This window comes from Tenebrio molitor, chromosome 3, assembly GCF_963966145.1.
Source record: "Tenebrio molitor chromosome 3, icTenMoli1.1, whole genome shotgun sequence".
Taxonomy (NCBI): domain Eukaryota; kingdom Metazoa; phylum Arthropoda; class Insecta; order Coleoptera; family Tenebrionidae; genus Tenebrio; species Tenebrio molitor.
The window spans coordinates 23,171,929-23,192,440 of record NC_091048.1 but is presented as its reverse complement, the minus strand read 5'-3'; the positions used below and the strand labels follow the sequence as shown (position 1 = coordinate 23,192,440).

The window sequence follows — 20,512 nt, the reverse complement described above, 5'->3', positions numbered from 1 at the left end:
AGTGGTAAAGCAACAATTAGTTAGGAAAAAAAAACAAAATTTAGTAGAATTAGAAAAATTAGAAAAAATAGTAGATAAAATGTGTTTTAGTGTATAGTTTTATGTATAAATAAAAAATATACTTAAAAAATAAATTTGTTTTATTTTACATTGTTTGTAACCTAAAGTACAGAGAATTTTCAATTAAAAATTATTATTAAAATATAAAAAAAATCAAACAACACAACCGGATAATGTGTCTCCTATTTCATGTGATGTTTTGTTGTCATCGCTTTTTATTTCACCCAATACAGCCGGATGCTGTAGCTCTTATTTAACACAGTGTTTTGTTGACATCTTTCTTTATTTTTTGTTTCATTAATAGATTATTTAACACAGGATCGATAATTTTCCTTAATTCACTAATTCGTTTTTGAAACCTTAATCTATCTCTAGCATACATTTCCCAGGCTGATTTTCGAAAGTCATCAGTGTCATCTAAATTATGAATAATAACTTTATCACTAAATTTAACTTTCTTCATTGTTGATTGTTTTTTCTATTGTGATTATAGCTCTTGTCATTTAATTAAGATAAAATAATCAAATTTTACGTATCTAATTAATATTTTATTCCCCACTCATAAACAAACAAAACACCACATATTCACTTTTATAAAAGTTTATTTATATTTTAACACTTTGAATTTTTTTATTAATTTCATACATTGCAATTAAATATTTTAAGTTTTTTATTGACTGTATATGTGACAATAATAACAAATTTTTCTTCTTATTCACTACTTTCAGATCTTGAACAAATTTCTTCTGATTTTTCATTGTTGTCACCTTTATTCTTCAATGAAAGATATATTTGTTGTTTTGCCAACGTTCCCCCGACTAATCATAAAAATTGTTTTTCCGTCTCTTAACTCCTGGTTGAGAGTTGTAATGGCCTCTTCAGTGAATTGCGATGTAAAACGCTGGGGTAAGGATGTTTTAAAATCCCCACAATCAACCACAACTTGTTTACCAAACTGTGAATCCTCTTTACTAAACCGATTAACTTGAAATTTTTTATTAACTTCCAGCTGGCTTGATTTTACAAACGGCACGAAAAAAGTTGCTTCATTAACACTTTGCAAAAATGAACTCATATTAAAAGTCTTCAGCAAAATATTCTTACTGTTGATATTAAACTGATATCAAACGATAAATCTTCCTTAATTAATACTCCATATCCCCTCCTTGTTAACAAAATAACGCCCACTATTTCTTACGCAATACCCTACCCTCAAACAAAACACATTTCCAAGTCACAAACAATGCAAATTTTTTATCTTTTATTAGAATTCAACAATTAGATTGAAAATATTTTTTATGATTTACTTACTATAAAATGCAATGCACGCACAGAGATATGAAACTCCATTACCTACCTCAATGTTATGTACATGAACACATACACACAACACCTGTTTGGAAAAATATAGGTCACGCAAAATACCGCTTACTTACATTAATCAAAAACCATGTATTTGATGGAACCAAAACGGATGTAATGATCAGATAATTTACTCTGAATCAAAAACTATGTTTTGACTAAACTACAAACGCAAATTAAAACTAGCGTTTTGATCGCGACATGACTGATACAGTTGAAGGTCACGCAAAACACATGAGTCTAAAACGTGATTTTTGAGTGAGCCAGAACCAGCACTATATAACTACTATCTTAGTTTATTTCAAACGGTAATTGCGAATGCATGTGCGCTTTCCGTGTAATAACATTCTAAAATTGCATCTGTAGATTTTATGAGCACCGTAAAAAATTCACCTTTCAGTATCGCTAGAGCTTTCATAAAGCACTCACCTCTCATGATATTAGTTCACGATAATAAAGCCGCAGGTTAAAGACATTATCACGATCACCATCACATTATATCCTTTTCAGGACAACAGAGTTTATTAGGGTGAGACGAGTGCGCATAATGAACTCGGCTCATTTACCACAATTCCGTTTTACTTTTTTGCAAGCTCTGGAGATTCATTTTCTCTGGAAATTACCACACATTCAGACTCCATTTCGCGAGAATTATTCGCTTTCCCAATTTATTTTAAAATGTACTTGCGTTTTTTCAGCATCGACCCATACCTATTCAATTTTTCGCTGTTGTCATTTCTCGTCTGGATAAAATTAATAGTCGAGTTAAAAAGACGCAATTAATTTTTTCACGTTGTTTGAGATTGTTCCTCGTCGCGAGACGTTATTTCGGTAAATATGTACAGATTTGAAAAAACCGTCTGATTTATTGCGTGCTCGCGGAAAAATTTGCATAAGTACGAGTACCATTTGGGAAATTTGTCTGGACTGGGACAGGTTCGGACTGGAAGCGAAACACTGGCGACAGAAAATTTCCATTTTGGTAATCCGGGCAATAATGAAAATATAATCTGGGGAGGGCTCAGTTTTTAATTATGTGTCCCGGCTCCTCGCATGGTCCTTTGCAGACGAAATTTGTCCAGGAAAGCGTGCCACCAGGAAATTTGCCGTTTCTCGTTTTCCCCGGATTAGAAAGGGTACCGGAAAATAATAAATAATACTGATCAAGTGATGTCGGGGGGGGTTAAAACTTCACGAACTACTTGTCCGAGGCATCTGAATTATTGAAAGAACACTCAAGTGGAGGTCGGATGTGTTTCACAAATCCTTTTTCAACTTAAGATCGAGATGGAACATTGAGTGTCCCCTCGAGAGGCAAAGCCTCGATGTGACAATGCGAGAGAGTTGGCCAGTGCTTTATGGTGGAAAAGTTCAAAAAGCTTTATTATCCCATTCCCGATGAATTATTTCCTTTGAATTAGGGCCCCCAGGGGTGTGCTTCATGTAAATGATTTTAGAGACGTCATCGCAAATTTATAACGTTTGCGGGTGACGTTTTCGGCTAAAGTGTCCTAAGCCCACATCATACATTTGACATTTCTGTTAATCCTAAACAAATTTGCATAACATCCATCTCGTACTGTAGAACGGGGGATTGTGATTATTTTTTTTTGTACGATTTTTAATCACTCCAGTCTCGACCAATCACCGAAAAAAATCGCTCTGCTGATTGGATCGTTCGTCGCGATATGTCCAGTCCAGGAGTAATAAAACAGATCGTATTAATTTGTCGCATAATTCGGTGGCTAAATTAACAAAGTAGTCACAGGAAGAGCTCGAGGAGGTTTAGATAATGCAGAGCTGTTTGTTTAGGTCCTGTTTGAATAATGGACAAACACATTCTTGTCCATACACAAAGAACACAGAAAATGTCAAGATAAAAGCAGTAATCCAAAGCATAAACTTGCTTAATTGGAGTAACTCTTTAATGAATTTTTGATGCGAGGAGGACGACTCGTCCGAAACAGGAAGGGAAGACCATGAAACAGACCGGTTAATTGTTTTGCGACGGTTTAACGTTACTATCGGACTCATTCGGAGATGTATTTTTTAAAATGAAGACATTTGTGTGGATGAGAGTGTGGGGGCAGAGAGGCTGCGAGTTGTGGAGGCTACTGCACTCAAATTGCTACGTTGGCCTTGACGGATCAAATTGTTAGGAAAGAAAATTGCTCATGAGATGAGAGCATGGCATTGTTTACGAACAGGAGTTGAAGTACTCTCAGATTTGATTTAAAAATTGTTTTAAGGGGTTTGATGTGGCCGACACAAGGAAAACTTAGAAGAAAATTGCGCAGATCATATGAGATTTTAAGCAAGATTTACAATTGAAAATATCTGAATCTGCAAAAAACATTCTGCCAGAACAATATTTTATTAAATTGTGCTTTGCGTAAGGGACGGCCAGAAGACACAAATGCGTGAAAGTAAGGTTAGGACGTCGGTTATTGACGTTTCATGTAGACATGTGTACAGCCGTGGTCTACCAAGAATTTCCCGAAATATTTTAATTATCGTTTATATTAGTAATGACGGACGATCTTCTAACTGTCCCAGTTACAACATTTTCTGATCACACAGAGGGGAAAATATTTTTAAATTAATTGTTAAATACGTATTACTAAAATATATTGAAAATTTGTTAGAAACTTACGCCAGTTAGGAGACTAAGATGTTTTATATTCTATTCCTCTTCAAATAAAGTTATATGGCCTCATAAAACTGTTGACTCTAAAATAGGGAACAATAGGTTTTACGGACATTATATTATTTTGCTAAATGATAATAGTATTTTACAGTAGAAGTCCGTTAGGATAGCCTTTACTGCCGAGCCAGAGATTTTGTGAGACGAGCTCTCAGAACGAGTCGAATAATACTGGCGAGGCAGTAAAGGCCCTAACGGACGTGTATTGTACAATAGTTTTTGTAATATCTCTACGATTCGTTCACAATTATCTTTTTGAAATACATTTTTTCAACGCCATCGAAAAAATGATTAATAAGTGTGCGGAGGACGTCGTCATGTCAACCATTGTTCATGACAAAAAATTGTTTCAATGTTGTTTGCCAGATTTGTTAAACGCTTAACTTTCCGTTGAAAATAAATGAATGAAATCAATAAAAAATCGCAATCAAGATATTCCCGATGTCCGGAAGTGAGGTCATCTTAATTATTGCCTGCAAAATCGCGCTTGTGTTAGTGTTAAAATTGTGAAGCATCATCTTCGATCTCGTCTACATCTGCTAGTGGCATACGGATTTCGATTAATTCAAGGTGTGTCCCATAACATTAAACATTAATTAATTATTGTACCAATTGTAAAAAAGTTGAAAAATAAAGTTTAGATCTACGTTGCTATAGTTATTTAGTCATTCATAACGGCCGCTCTCGCTCATAACGGACACCCTTAACGGACTCCGCTCGTTATGAGGTTGTTTACATGGTGACAAACAGTCCGGAAAGCCACTTTTAACAACTAGATATTACAAAAATAAGTAGAATTCATTATTAATAATATGTATTAGCTAAAGGTTATTTTATAAGAGAAATCCATTTTAATACGATTTTCCTTTAAAATATTTTGTCTTAAAAGAAATCAGTTCAAAAAGTCGTCCGCGCAGCTGTTTTCAATCTCGACATCTCGCATCCTCCACATTTTTTACAAAATTCTCACAAGACAATTTCTTAATCTTTTCTTTCAAGTCATTTGCGAAAACAATTTGGTTATAAATATCTGGAGATGTTTACAGCTGATTTATATCTTATTTATTTATACCTTATTTATGATTTATCGCAAAGGAACTTGACAGGTTTTCTTGTAATATAAGATCTATTCGATAAACGTCGACTATGTGAATCCTTGTTAAATAAAAGACTTTGCGAAATGCCTAAATTATATAGAGAGATTTACACTACCGCCGGCAGCGCCACCTATCGGTGATACTAGTCTCACTCATGTTATGAGGCTTGCGGCACATTCAACTACCTACTGCGATGGGACAATAATTTATAATGACCTTGTAGAACCACAACTCATAATATAGAAAATTTATTTGTTTTGATTAATGGTTTAAGTGGTAAAGGTTGTTTAAAAATTGACACGTTTGGACTTGTCTCTGGTTTGGAACTTGCTTGTTGTTACCTAACCCACATAACCTAAAATTAAACTTACGAACATGAACCAAACGTCAACTGCTTCTTAAACAGATACAAGTTCAAAAACGCATAAACTACTTCAAAGGGATAGTTTCGTGAACACACGTTGCTTTATACTAGACATGCTGTTCGGATTTTACCGCACACCAAATCCACGGCACGTGATTCCTTATATGTTTCAAAAAATGGGCAACAATCTCTTTCAATTTTTATTGATTGTTTCTGAACATTTTATTATTATCTCTCTAGGGTAGTTTTGAAGACTTTAAATTTATGAGCAACCATATTATTACATTAATGAATTGTTTATAGCCAAAAATGTGGGATTGTTACTAAAAAGTAAAAAAAAAATATTAGAAAAAACGAGTAAAAATTTTACAAATTTCTTATTTTCATTTACTTTTATGGACTTGGAAACATTTTAAAACCAATAGTAAAAACATGTAGAAAGACTTCTTCCGCAAAGACAGATTTTAACAAAGTAGAAGAAACTGCGATGCTTAGTATAGGGTGTCTATAAATGACGGGTCGAGCCAGCTTTGGAAAAATATTATTGTGCCGCCTTTTTTAAACAGATGCCCAATTTTAATTTATTATTAACTGTCATTTCTGACATTAACGGTGTTTTATTCGTGCTTTTCAATCTAGTTTTTGTTCCTTATATTCATTTTATCACAGTTAATAAACATTAAAAATCTGTATTGATTTTAGAGCTAAAGAAACTGGCAAATTTGTTAGGGCAGGATTTAGCCAACAACCTAACCTGAAAATGTGACATTCAGAATTTGCCGAATTTATTCTACATGTAAAGCGGCACATTCAAAAGTTTTCATGGCAAACTGGATCGGACAATCATTCATTATACATACCCTGTATTTTTTAGAACTTGTGAAATAACGAAATAAATACAAAGCGTTTGCCAATATTACGAAATTGACAGTGGAGATAATTGATTATTGAATTGTAAACAGTATTTATTCATGAAAAAAATGTGTGTAGGTGCACCCAGTGGTCGTAGGCGTGCTGAATTTTATGAATCAACAATATCAAAGATTTATTGTGCTTATCTTTGGCGTATTGTAATTTATTAATAATTTTCCGGACGCACCGGGATATGTACTTAAATATAACAAAGTTACTGAGCATTTTCAGCATAATATAACAAAATTTTCATTAATTAATCATGTCTCGTGATTACTTTGCGTTTTCAGTTTCACTAATCAGATACACAACACAAAATCAATCCTTGTTTTTTGAAAGTGTTTCTACTCTTCAATGGCTTGTGTTTGTGTGCGTGTAAAATCAATGGGGGCGTTTATTTATCCTTCAGATGCAATGACAGGTCCTTTACCCTACCGAATTGAGGACAACTTTCTTACAAGTATTTCCACAGATAGTGCAGCTTCACATTTTATAACGTTTCCCATCAGAAACGATTTTATTAAAAATCACTGTTAATTTTATTTGGACGTGTGATCGATCAAGTTAAGTGATTGATAAAACCTTTTAATTGTGCTAATAGCGGCCCTAGTCGAGTAATTCGCTGCGGTTCGCCCTTAGAAGGCCTACAATAACTTAATTAACCTTGAAATGATGTAATTTGAGAAAGATTCATCAGACACGAGCAATTGAATATGAATCCTGCCGAATTCAAAGCAGAGATATGCATATTAACTCACAGTCGAGTTAGCACAGTTGTTGTGTAAAAGTGCAACAAGAAGTTGTGCAATTGAGTTTGGAGAACTGTCACCCATCCTAGCGAAGATAATGCTCTCTAGTGCATCTACAAACCTGAAATCCGAAACATTTAATTTATTAAGATTGTCGAGACTGAAAGCTAAATTAATAGTCCACGTACTACAGAAACAGTCGATTACGTCGACACTCCACGTGTCCTTTTCAAGTTTCAGGACATATTTCATCCACTGAATTATGTCTCGATGTTTGGACGCAAATAATTCAGATTTCTTAAAACCGACAGCGATTTTTCTCAGTTGTGTTCTTTTATTAAAATAACAATGTAACTAAATACGACAGTATAATAATGACCGATTTTAGTAACCTCGTTTTCAGGACTCCTGAAATTTGAGATGAAAGTGATACGTGTGTTTCATGTCAAATTGCAGGACGAAATACGTCATCGTTTTTCTTCTGTGCGCTTCTTGTCCTTGTTGAAGCGGCCCAAAATGAAACGGTTTCAGGTGCGTGGTTAGTTGAAAAGGATTTTTAGGTAATATGAATAATAAAAAAAATAGGGAAAAATAGGATCTTTGTTATCTGTCATTCTGAGTAAAAATCACTCATTTATTCGTTCTTTTATATCCTTTAGAAATTATCTGACGAGGCAGCGGCTTTCTATATCTTTTCCAAACACGGCTCGTGTTTTTAGTTGGTACGTTTTGGCACTTCCTCCTGATCCATAACCTCCTTTGATCATCACTTTATTGTAAATTAAATCATTCTGTCGCTAGAGAAAATTGAACTTAACTTCGCACTCTTGCGCTAACGCTTCTTAATCACCAATAATCGCCAATAATTCCAGTTAACTAAATAACTCCTCGGGACGCGCGCTTCCCTTATTCCGATGCGATCCTGTTTCGAACATTCCAGGTAGGCCTCGGCGCTTCGCTGTGGATCATGACTCGTCGCACGTTCGGAACCTACGGCACCTACTGCGTGTTCTGTGCTGCAGACTAGAGATACTTCCATATGTGTCCCCAAATTGTCTGGAACATTCTTTATATTCGTATCCTAAGTAGAAAACTTTTACAATCAAAATTTTCATTTTTATTATGTACATACATATTTAATTTTCACAGTTATAGTGTTAAAGATAAAATGAATGGTTTAAAAATACTCGTATAATTGTTTCAAATAAAAAATCTTTAGGTTAAGAAGACATTGTTACATAATAAGCACATACACTACATTTTACTTTTTTTTCTGAATTCAAGATATATCGGGCCTTCAAATAAATATATATTTAGAGTAGGCGTAGGCGACATTCTAATTCAGTGTAAATAAGTGTAAATAATAACAGTGTAAAGTAATTTTTGTAGATAACCAAGTATTCTCCGGAGTTACACAGGTTACATTGTAAGCTTTTTCCCAATTTCATATTGTCATATTCCGTGGAGGGGGAATAGGGAGAATGCGCTACAAAAATTAAAATATTTTCTAACCTAACTTTATTTCGTTAAAATGTCAGACGTTTCTTGTGTCATTTTCTACGCTGGAAAAATGTTGCAAACAATTGAATTTCCATAGGTTGCTCTAAATATAAATTTATTTGAAGGCCCGTTACCATCCACCTTACCCCCCCGATGTTGATCCTAGCCAATATCATTTATGAAAAAGTTTTTTTTTTAATTTTTTATACAGGTGTTCCAAAAATATCGCATTTTCTTGAAAGTACGTCAGTTAGGAATGTGGTAGTGTGGTAAAAAAAAATCCTGACCATCTATTTAGGAAATATAAGCAAGCAATATAAAAAAGACAACGCTGTAACCCTGAGAATTATCTCTACCTAGAAATACCCGTATTATTGAATACTTAGGCAACCATTTAAAATTATTTTCTATACTTTCTGTGTATACCCAGAGAGGATTTTGTTTACATTTTTACATTACATCATTTTAGAGATAGTTTGTAGAAAGGTAGAAAGAATTTGTCAAATTACACATCTTGTTGAACATTTGTTCTTCACGTATCACGTATAATTATGCTTGTTGACGCAAAACTAAAATATTCGTAATTTAAAAAATATTTTGGTGTTTAAGAATTAATTGATGACACCCTATATGCTCTGATAAAATGATGTTTTAAAGCTTTACAGCATTATTTAAAACTGACTCCATTTACCAGTGAGTGAGTTAAAGAAACAAATCTCTGAGGCAAAAATCGTGAGCTCGTCGAATCGCTGCAGCTAATCAATCCCCGTCTCAAAATTGTCTTTATCCGCCACCCCTGCTCGCCATCCACCACACACCCTTGTAAAAACATCATTAGTGTGTGTAGTAAATGCCCGGAGCCGTGAGAGTAGCAGACGATGAACTCCGGTAGGACGCAACGGGAGTACGCATAAAGTTGGTCCAGTTCGCGTCCTGAGCGTCGACAGCGTCGCAGTCCTACCAACACTCCGGTGTTCAAAGGAAGCTCTCGAAGTGGTGCGCGCGTACAGTGTTAACACAGACAATTGTTACTTTCTGTAGTTGGATGGCGAGGAAGGGCCGCCGCTCCGAGGCGGCACAGGGCCGGAATGTTAAGTTGACAAAGTGTGAGTATTTAAAGGATCTTCTGCGTAAACAGTCGTCGAGTATGTTTAACTTGGGTGTTTACGTATGTACCATGACAAATACGTAAGACCCGGATTAGGCGAGTCTGACAAACCACAACTTGCGGCCGAAGCTCGATGAATCGGAATGTTCTAAAGCGAGGGACTAAGAAAGCTTTCGCGAACTCGGTAAACACTCGAACCTAAAAATTCGGGACTCCCCACGATTCAAATTTACTCGCCCTTCGCCCTTTCTGATTTATTTAAACTTGAACATTAGTTTGCATACCGATAGGTTTCGGTTAACTTTCTACAGGTGGTTGTGTTCCACATTCCCAATGTTTTTACAGGAGCTTGGGGGTGGCTGGATGAGAATCCCGCCCCCACCATTTTTACGACCAGATTCTCGCCGCAACCTCACTCAGTTAATTAAACAAAATTCGGGATCGAATTTTGAGCGAAGGCTCCGTACATAATGAGGTGCTTCCGGTTTCAAAAAGCAATTTGGGGGTAACGTCGCCGTCAATTACTCTTACTTATGCAGCGAAAAGTGCACTCACGACGCAAGATATTCGATCTAGCGAAATTTAAGCCGCGACAATAAAGTAGAACTGCATTATTATTCCCCAGTTAATTACTTGCACTGCGTCCGTATCACTTGCACCAGTTTGTCGTTGCAATTTCCCTGGTTCGCGATTATTAAGCGTCACTCGACGGTATTTTCGATCATCCTTGAAGATGTCAGGTGTGTGTTGACAGATCGACTAAATGGCGCAATAAAAGTACGTTCTGCGTGGCGGTTAATTTATGCGGCTATTTTTAATTAAATTTTACTGTCTCGGACTAAGTAAACCAATAAAAATCTTTGTGATTGACCAGGAACAACGCGTCGCCTATTTTTACTTTCGGTAAATATTCATTTCATTTCATTGTCAGCGGAGTAGAGGTTTAGAGCAGCAAAGAGTAAAGAGTAAATATGTGGCAGCAGGATTAATGCTACACTCCAAACAAAAGAATCTCTTAAACAATTTACACTAAAGGTTGCAGTCTGTTATATAAAAATTATTTAGTGGCACTAAATTCGGTTTCATAAAATTATTTTATGGGGGCTGTAAATGTCAGTGTCCAAAATTGTCTTACCAGGTCTCGAGGGAAAGGTCGAAGACATATTTTGCAAGAAGAATTATTTTTTTTGTTGAATTGGAGTGCAAATAAACTAGAAAAAGTGTTGATGTCTTTGAGAGAAAATTATGTAAACATAAAAATTAACGGTATCCAAGATCTGGTAATTTTATTTGTTTTCATTTAATTACATCTCTGAATTAATTAAATAAATCGGATTTGAGATTTGTAAATTGAACTAGCTTTTATGACACAAAATTCTTTGAATTAATACTTAAAATAAATTGAAAAATATTGATAGGGTGATTCTTGAAGATCTGTTAAAAAGACTAGATGAGAATATTTGATGTTTTGGGGCGTAGGTGAGAATGAATATATTTTTAGAAAGAGTACTTCGCTAATCAAAACACATTCGTAAATGTGTGGTGTACTGTTACAAAATACCTACGGATGTTTAAAGGATAATTTGAGAATATTTACTGTTTGAAATCTTTGTTTTCTTCGGAATAATTTAACGAGGGGCGTTGAAAAGCTTTCGCAAATAAAGGTCTATCAGAGATGGTCTAAAATTAGTTCAGTGAATTTATGGATTTTGTTTCCTAAGTCATAAATCACAAGAAAGATTACCATCGAGTGTTGATCACCAACGAACTAAGAACTATAAGTATAACACTATTCAAAAGTCTTTTCATTTAAATGCCAAAAAGGGTTATTATATTATCTGCGATCAGATGGATAAGCAATGGAAACATTTTTAACAAGAAAGTTTTGATGATATGAAGAGACTAATATACAGGTGTCTCAAAATTCGCGAATTCCGAATTCAGAGCGTTGTAGGAGATCACTTCAGTAGCCCAAATATGGAAATAAAAAAAAATCGGGACTCCCCCCACAAAGATACATTGGTCTGAAGGTGCACTCTTTGAAGTGCGTTTTCTTCAAATATAGGCTGAAAAGTTCAGTGTTTATTGTTATTTATGGTGTAGATTGTGGAAAATAATAACGTAAAACAATTTTTTGAATACCTTTACTTTGGAGTAAAAAAATCTTACATTTTTGTAATTTTTCTTAAAAATGGAACGGCAACGTAGCTAGAATAGTATTTTGTCACTGTGGATATGAAGGCTGCTATGTATTGAACAAAATTAAAGTGCTTATATCTTCTCCAAGAAGACCGAATTTTTTTTTCTAAGTATTTTTCGAGCTCCACTGGGTCCTTCCCTACCACGCTCTGAATTCGGAATTCGCGAATTTTGAGACACCCTGTATACTTAACAAAAAAAAACAAACCCGACTTAGTGGATATTGGACATGAATCAAATAATATGGTACATCAAGGCCCGGTTGTATAAAGCTTAGTTAACATCTTGTCAGCTAACAACGCGTCAAGTCGGAAATCCGTCCATTTGATTGGCTGATTCAAATAAAATGTTAAATATCCTCCAATCAGATCGCTTGACATTATGTTAACTTTAACAACGACTTGACATCGCTTTATGCAACCGGGCCCAAGACAATTAAAATAAAAAAACTTGCATTTATAGGGAATAATTTATTAATTATTCGCAATTATTTTAGGGATTGTACGATTTTTAGGAGAAGAATTTGTATTTGGGAGAGTAAGTAATTTTTTGACATTCAAGATTTTAAATCTTTGTTTTCTTCATAATAATACGAGTATAATGAAGAGAATAAAATTCTGTCAAAGCAGATCTAAGCTGGTTGAGCGAATTTAGACAAGAATACAGTTTTATAAGGAATAAATTGTGAGAAAGAACTAATTATTAAGAATTCTGATTTATTTATTTTAAAAAACAATGGAAACAAAAGTGTTGCAACTAGAGGTCATATCGAATGTACATAAATAAGAAAGATATCTTGTTAAAACTATTGTAATGACTGTTAGATCATTTTGCATATTTAAATATTACGTAATCTAATTTTATTCTTTTTCACAAAAAATACTTTTCACAAAAAAAAGTTGTCATATTGACAAAATACAAGAAATGGGAAGTTTGACTGCACAAGCACTCTTACGATTCTGCTATTATCGTGTAGTTTTTTAAAAGTTGTACATATTAGGTTTATCTAAAACACAACTACAATTATTCTGATCAATTTTGAAAAGTGTAATAGTTATTTACATTACAAATGCGGTAGACTACATTTTACAGCGCGAGGTTTTTAGATTGAAACATTACCGCGCAACGGGAGTGTTTTAACAAAAACCGAGCGATGTAAAATGCCTACCGCATTAGTAATGTATTAATCTTTTTCGCCGACGATTCGTTTTCTCAAATTTGAAATTTGTTGTAACCAATAATTTTGCAAAACCTGTCAAAGACTGACATTTGGTAATGAAATACCAGAAACTTATCTATTATACCGATTACGCTTACGACTTATAATCACAAGGTGGCGCCATCAGACTTTTGGAGGTCCCTGAAAGCTTAAAATTTTCGTGGTATTTTACACACTCCGTGCGGCAAAATGACAGATAGTTTGATTAGTGTGTAAAAATCAAGATACCGTAGCTGTTCAAAATGTGTAAACATGTCATTTAGAGTTGAGGAGGGCAAAAAATATTTTCAAAACATGCTATGTTTGTCTGACTTTTTTAATATTTAACAGTTATTCCACCAACGCTTGTTTTATCATTTTTACTTGACCATGTTGCGCACTTTTCATTATTAACCTTTCACACCTTATAACAAATGTATCCATTTTGAAAGTCATTAATGAAATATTCATTTATTCTTGATGTAGATTACGCTTAAAATTAGTCATTAAGAAATGTTTGCTCTACTCGTCGCAACATTTCTTTCTACCAGTCTTTATTGATAATGTAATTAACATCATTTACGGGTGGCTTGACGGTACTTCTGCAAAAGCTCACTAATTATTTCGAGCAGCTACAACTTATGCTTTATTTTCTAAATCGCAATAATTTCCTGTTTACTTCATATTGCTTCACTACTTGTAATTCCCAACGCAACATCGCGATTACGACTTAATTGGTGGTACTTTTTATGATGGTTTCTCGGGAATTTTATAAAGTTGTTTTGCATCCACCGGAAGCTCGAGCTTTTGCTCTGCACGTTACAAACGACTACTAGCGGCGACTTGTAGACGTTTGTTTAAATAATTTAATTTCACTGTTTCTCTAGGAAAACGCCAAGAGAATACTCAGACATAGTTGAAGTTCATCTAACAAAGCAGTCATAAAAGTTTTAGGTTTGCATCCCACAGGACAATTGACATAGAAAGAGTTTTGAGGCAAATCAGACGCTTCTGTCCTCATGCTTTCTTTCCGAAATTTGTGACACTTGTGACAAGTTTTGCAAACTAATTAAAATTATTTACCTGGAAAAATATCGCATTTACTTGGTTGCGCTGTTAGATTGCCTATCCGACAATTTGACGGTTTGATTTATGGTAGGTTTGTCAATCTACCACAAGAAAAATCAATCACTGACTAATTCGTCGGATTAATTTAGGCGTCCATTTTTTACTTCCTTCCTCTGATCCCCTCTTGTTAAAAACTAACAGTCTCGAAAACAAATTTGTTTTCCTGCCCTTATTACCGATTTGACCATTCCTGTCATGTCAGGGAACCGTTTAACGATCGACATTTTGTGACCTCGCATCATGTAGTATATTTTACGAAATGATGTTCCACTTAGAATTAAAGCAACGACTCACATATCCTGGCTTTTCCAGCTCGGCTCTTATTCGCCCACCAAGAAAAATTGCTTTTAATATAGGTCAGGCCACGAATGAACTTGTGCATTACCGACAACCTAATTGCAGCCGGGGTCGATGAAATTAATTACCTGTAAACAAGCGGCGTTTTTAGTTCAAGTTTAATCGAATTAAGCCGTGTCCTCTATGAAATGAGATAGCAGCGTTATCTCGACCGCCCGCCGCTCGAAGGTCGCCTCGAGATAAAAATAATTTCAAAAGTAAATAGGGGCGATAAGTCGCACCTGCCTTGTCTTGCAGATATCGTATGTCGGCGTGAGCGATCGTAACTCCTGGAGTCTCTTTAGCAACTTCCTGACTTCCTTGCTTTGGCGGAGTTGCGAGCGGAAGTGAGGCCGCAAGGGTATTGCGTCCGATCGTGAAACTGTTAAGAGCAGAAAGTTGCGAAAAGTATAGCTTCCGTTTTTCGACGAGCCTGTCTGCACCTGTCGAGAGGTTCGGCTTTGATCAAAACATTTCATTTAGGCTGACGGAAATGGCACTGCATTAGATTCATCAGTTGCGTACTCAAATATTTAAATTATCTAATCCAGCGACAGCTACAGCATTAATTAGGAACATTAACAATGTTTTAATACAAAGGTTTGCAGTTTCATCAGAGGTTCTTAAGGCGGCCTTACACCAAGGCAACAATTGCCTGCAACATTTTTTAGTAATGTTGCCGGTCATTACTAAAAAATGTTGCAGGCAACATGTTGCCAATTGTTGCCTTGGTGTAAGGCCGCCTTTAGGAACAGATCATGATTTTCTAGAATATTTTTTTCTTTGATTTTCTTTAATTTACTCTTCTGAAATGTCTAAATAGTTATTTGTACAACTAGTTATGAAAGTCATACTTTTTTTCATGAATTTGTAGTTTAGTCAAACAAATAAGTGAAAAAAGAGACTTTCATAACGTGTTGTACACACTATTTTTTTGCATATCGATGTAAGTTGAGAAAGTTAGTCTAAAAGGATTTATGTTCGACTGTGACAAATATACATGGTTTATGACGTTATTATGAGGCCATAAACTACCACTTTATCGGACTAGTCCGATATTTATTATTCCAAAATCCAAATTCCAAATTCCAAATAATAAATATGTACTACTATAATAAATAAAATCGCAAACCTGCTGTCATTCTACATTTACCTCATAGACGTCACTGTTATTTTTTTGTAATTTGAACAAATAATGCAGTCGAACATAAAATATTGTATGCAACTCGTCCATAATGATGCTTTATTGGACTCTTCTATTTATGGCCTCGCTCGCTGCGCTCGCTCGTCCATAAACTCGACTCGTCCAATAAAGCATTACATTATGGACTTGTTACATAAATAGCTATTATGAAAAATTACAACAAAAAAATAGGTATGCTTTAACAATCATCTCCAAGAAGATGCAATAAAATGATGCAAAAAAGTACTACTTTCAATAGGATTTTTCGTGTAAAAAAGTGCTACTTTCACTGCGATTTTTCGTGTAAAAAAGTGCTACTTTCGTTACGATATGCAAAAAGTAATTTTTAAATAGATATTCTTCTTTCTTTATTGCTCATTAACTGAGTTGTTAGAGAATCTTCAAATATTTCACAATGTTTTCAGTGAGATTTTCTTGATACACATGTAGCATCCCATGTGGTGGTTGCACAATTTTATCCACGAACATTTAGATTTTTTTTAAATCAAGTGAGGTTAGATTTAAACAACTCATCGTCATCAGAGTTTGTAATCCGTGGTGCGTTCACAATCGACTCTTCAACGCTATCTTTGACGGGAAATTTAAAAGAACACCCGATAGAAATAAGCGCTGTTTGTATTCAAAATCGTAGCAATGCCTTAATAACCACACAGTAAAATTTAGACTTTCCTTTTTGTGTCTTCAGATGTAGCAGTAGCAGGGTCAGTCGTGACTTTAGTTCTCGTCCCTGAAAAATCACAACTCGGTTATTAATTATCTTGTTTCGTTTTGTTTAATTTTTTCTTTTATTAACTTTACCTGTACAAAATACACGGACGGGCGTAGATAAAACATTTTTAACACTTCTTTCATTTGTTGTCTGTTTATTAATTTATGTATCTTCTGTTGTGGAAAACTTTCTTGATTTTATAATTGGTTTTTATTTAAAATCTGGCCTGAGGCATCTAATTAATGCAAATATTATTTAGGAAAACTTCATTTGAAGTTTGAAATTTTCTGTTTTATCAAAGGGTTTATGTTAAACTTTTACTGCTCCAGCAGCGTTTTTGTTTCAATACTTTGTTTGCTGTTTTAGTTTTAGATTGATAAATTATAATGTATTTTCCGATTGCATCTTTGCTTAGTTTTGCTGAGCTTTCCAGCATTAATTACGATATCACCAAAATAAATACATCTACTAAAACTTTTCTTTCTTTTTTCTTTGTACAAGTTCATGCAGTAGCAGCAGGGGCTATATCCAGTTCTGCGGGTCACTAAAGCTCAAGTCTTAACAAATTACTGTATCAGGTGCCATAATTATGCTCTCAAGACTAGTAATTGGCAATTGCTGATTATGAGAGAATAACAGATACTGCGACATATTAACGTATCAAACCTTTGTAATTTTTGAAGCTTTAAATGATTCACTACAGTTCACAACAATAAACAATTTTAATATGTGCATTACGACCGTAGAGACGAATTGCACGAGTGAACATTTCATAAAACTTCTTCGTACGACAGTTACGACTGACACAACATACACATTTTAGCAACTTTGGCCTTGGCCAAAATGGCCAATAAGGAATTTCCAAGTCATCTCTGGATCTAGCATAACTCCCAATAATTTGACAGCTTTCTTACTTATCGATACGTTGCGATATGTACCAAAATTATTTCTAGAGTTTTTTATTTTTCACTACAGGCTTGTTGCTTTTAACCATTCATACATTTTTGTCTGTAGCAATCAAGGGTATTGGAAGTAAATCATTCTAACAAGTTGTTAGTGTTAGAAATTATTAAATTCTTTGAATCCATTTATTGAGAGTTGTTAAAATAAGTAAATGCCAATTGAAAAAATATGCAATAAATTTTTTATAAACGGTTAACGATAGGTTATAAACAACAGTTAAAGTTAAGTACAAGGTGATCAACAAGAAAACAAATCAAGAGTGCTACTTTATCTTTTGTTTTATCGAAACGTCTTTCTTAGCTTGATCGTACACATATGTATACTTGCTATACACAGTCGTTTTATTGGTTGCCTACCTCGCGAAAAATCTATTATTAATTTTTTTAATTGTTAATAACTAGTGATTTATCTTCAATAATAAAGCCCATTTTACAACTTATTCTGGGATAATTGTTGCTCACAATTACAGGAAACGTCTGTAAACTTTGCCGATATCGAAAACATGACCAATAATTTGCAACGCCTGCTCTGATTTGTTTTCTTTTTGATCACTTTGTAGATGTTCACAAAGGAACCAGCAGAATATCTTAAAATGTCAATTTTTAATTCAAATATAGTATTCTCAATAGTGGAATACATTTTACCTTCGACTTGTTGCTTTAGGTACAATACTTTTATTTATGTTCCTTTACGATTTTGCCTGGAGCTTTCAAAAGCTATTTTTGTCCATTTCATCATTACTAAATGTAAATATATTCAATTACTCTTTTTATAAATATGTATATTTTAATGTATATGCTTGGAAAAATTTCCAAGCGCGGAGATCCAACTTTATCCACTATTACAGGCAGCCTGCGAATATATTGTTCGGCTTTTTTTATGCTAATAACATGGGAATTTGATTTCCGCTTCCAATAAATGATGATAAATGGAGGCGGGCTGTAATATCAGAAGTGAACTCAAAATATAAAAAAATCATTTTCTCATCATCCGATCTATAAAATGAAATATTGTTAGAAAAACTGTTACTTACAGTGTATGAACAACGAGTAATTATTTTCGCTATTAAATTTCTCGACTAATTTTGCATTGAACGTTGCAATTAATTTATCGCAACGTACGGGTTTCATTAATACCCCACTCACAGATTATTTCAGAGTTGTTACGTCAATGGCTCTTTTAGAGGAAGTAAAACTGTTGAAACGATGAAAACCACCAACACATAAATTTTGGCACTTTATTAGTCCACACGTTTTCTGAAAAGGGTATAACTGTCAGCAGAACGACCAACGTGAAATATCCCTGCCTAAACAAGGATTATAAATTAAATTCGTCAAACAGGACACTGTCCACAGCATCAGTTCTGCATTTATTTTTACTGCACAAATCGCAATTACACCGCACTATTTGACTTTAATTATAATCTGTTTGAACTGTTGTTAGCTCTGTTTAGTGCAATTTGCAAGATTAGTATAAAGCTCGAAATATAAATAAAATATTTAGCCTCTGACCTAGACCATTTCGTTAGCGCAATAATGTTAAAGGACATGATTGTGTACCTGGTACATACGGAATTTTTCAGCAAAAAAGAAGACAATTTTAAGTGTTTGGTAAGCATTTTTTAAAATTTCACAAAACAGAATGTAGGTACTTTAGAATTTCTCCGAAATTTACTGTCATTTGTAAATTCACAATTTTATAGAGCGAGTAAAAATAGTTAGGTATTTGTGTATCAAGGCCAAAAAGTGCATCTTTCTCGTCTCGTCTGGCTGAGGCGCAGCCGAGGCTTGAAAACTGTCGTAGACAAAAAGCACTTTTTGGAGAAGTGCACATTAAATTTTTTAGACGACCGCACGAACTGCAAAGCAAAAGACATCATTGGAAAAATAAATTTATTAATACATATTAATAATTTTTTATAGTATTTGTTATCAGCTTGCCAACAAAACTAGACAGTTACTATTTGAAATACAATTATGTACTTCTTTACACAATTTATGGTGACAGGACAACAATCAGTTTTGTCGGTTTCCGTGTTAACTTACTAAACAGACCAACAGATGGCGCCACGGTCAGCGTCCGAAAAAGAGTTACATTTCGTCCCCTTGTGAGTACGTAAAATTACCGTTTTCATTAAGGGTGCCTAAAATAATCATTTTTTAAATCCCTGAAACAAAAATCATAATCGTTCACATGTTTTCTGTTGGACTTAAATCGGGAAATTATTGAGCCTCTATTTAACATCTGCTTCATTATAATTGAAATGCAAGTTTCTCTTTCTTTATGTATTTTTTAAAATGAAATGCAAGGACAGAAATATAAAAATAGCATCGTCTTAAGATTTTGAGTAAATATATCTTTGTCCTTTTAAGACTAGATAAGAAGGCAGCCTTGAACTGAAAATGTGTCCGTTTTATGTACAAGATTCGTTGACCATAAATCGTCATTAGGAATGAGAACCCGGATCTTCTCTAACATTTTTTTTTGCAATGTAAAAACCCAACAAATTTGCCTAAAGTCTAGCTTTTGGTTAATGTGGATCCTTGTTGATGTATAAACGATGTCCCCGTCCGCATAATGAAATAACTGGAGCCTCGTGTTCAATTTTTTAGAAAGTCGTATTTCAGTTGTTGACACACATCCCTGGCAGAAATCCAAGCGAAGGGTGGAGAGCTCGAAAAGAAGTCACTCAAGTAAGTTGGTGCAATTAAATCAGGTTCTATTATACAACGAAGCGATACAGCGCAACATCAAAGATCCTTTCCATCCGCGGTAACGATGCGAGGGCAAAACAGACCAACAATAAAACCAGAGAAAGGAACAAATTGCAATTCCGTCTGGAACAGTGAAGCGTCAACGGGTTAATTTGAACGTTTCAATTGATAATAATTCAAGTCGGCCGGGAACGGTGTCAAGATA

The 20,512-nt window shown here is 34.5% G+C and overlaps 1 protein-coding gene across 3 annotated transcripts in view; it reads left to right on the top strand.

Annotated features, from left to right (window-relative positions):
* The window catches only part of LOC138126529 (diuretic hormone receptor-like), a 101,481-nt gene that overhangs the window by 904 nt on the left and 80,065 nt on the right, over positions 1–20,512 (top strand). Inside the window, exon 1 of one of the 3 annotated variants that reach the window (XM_069042300.1) lies at positions 9,694–9,854. The exons of 1 other annotated variant lie outside the window; for it this stretch is intronic. The gene's annotated coding sequence lies outside the window, so the exon portion shown is untranslated. Of the gene's footprint in view, positions 1–9,693; positions 9,855–20,512 lie in introns of those variants that run through there. One more of the 3 variants, XM_069042302.1, reaches the window with a different exon arrangement.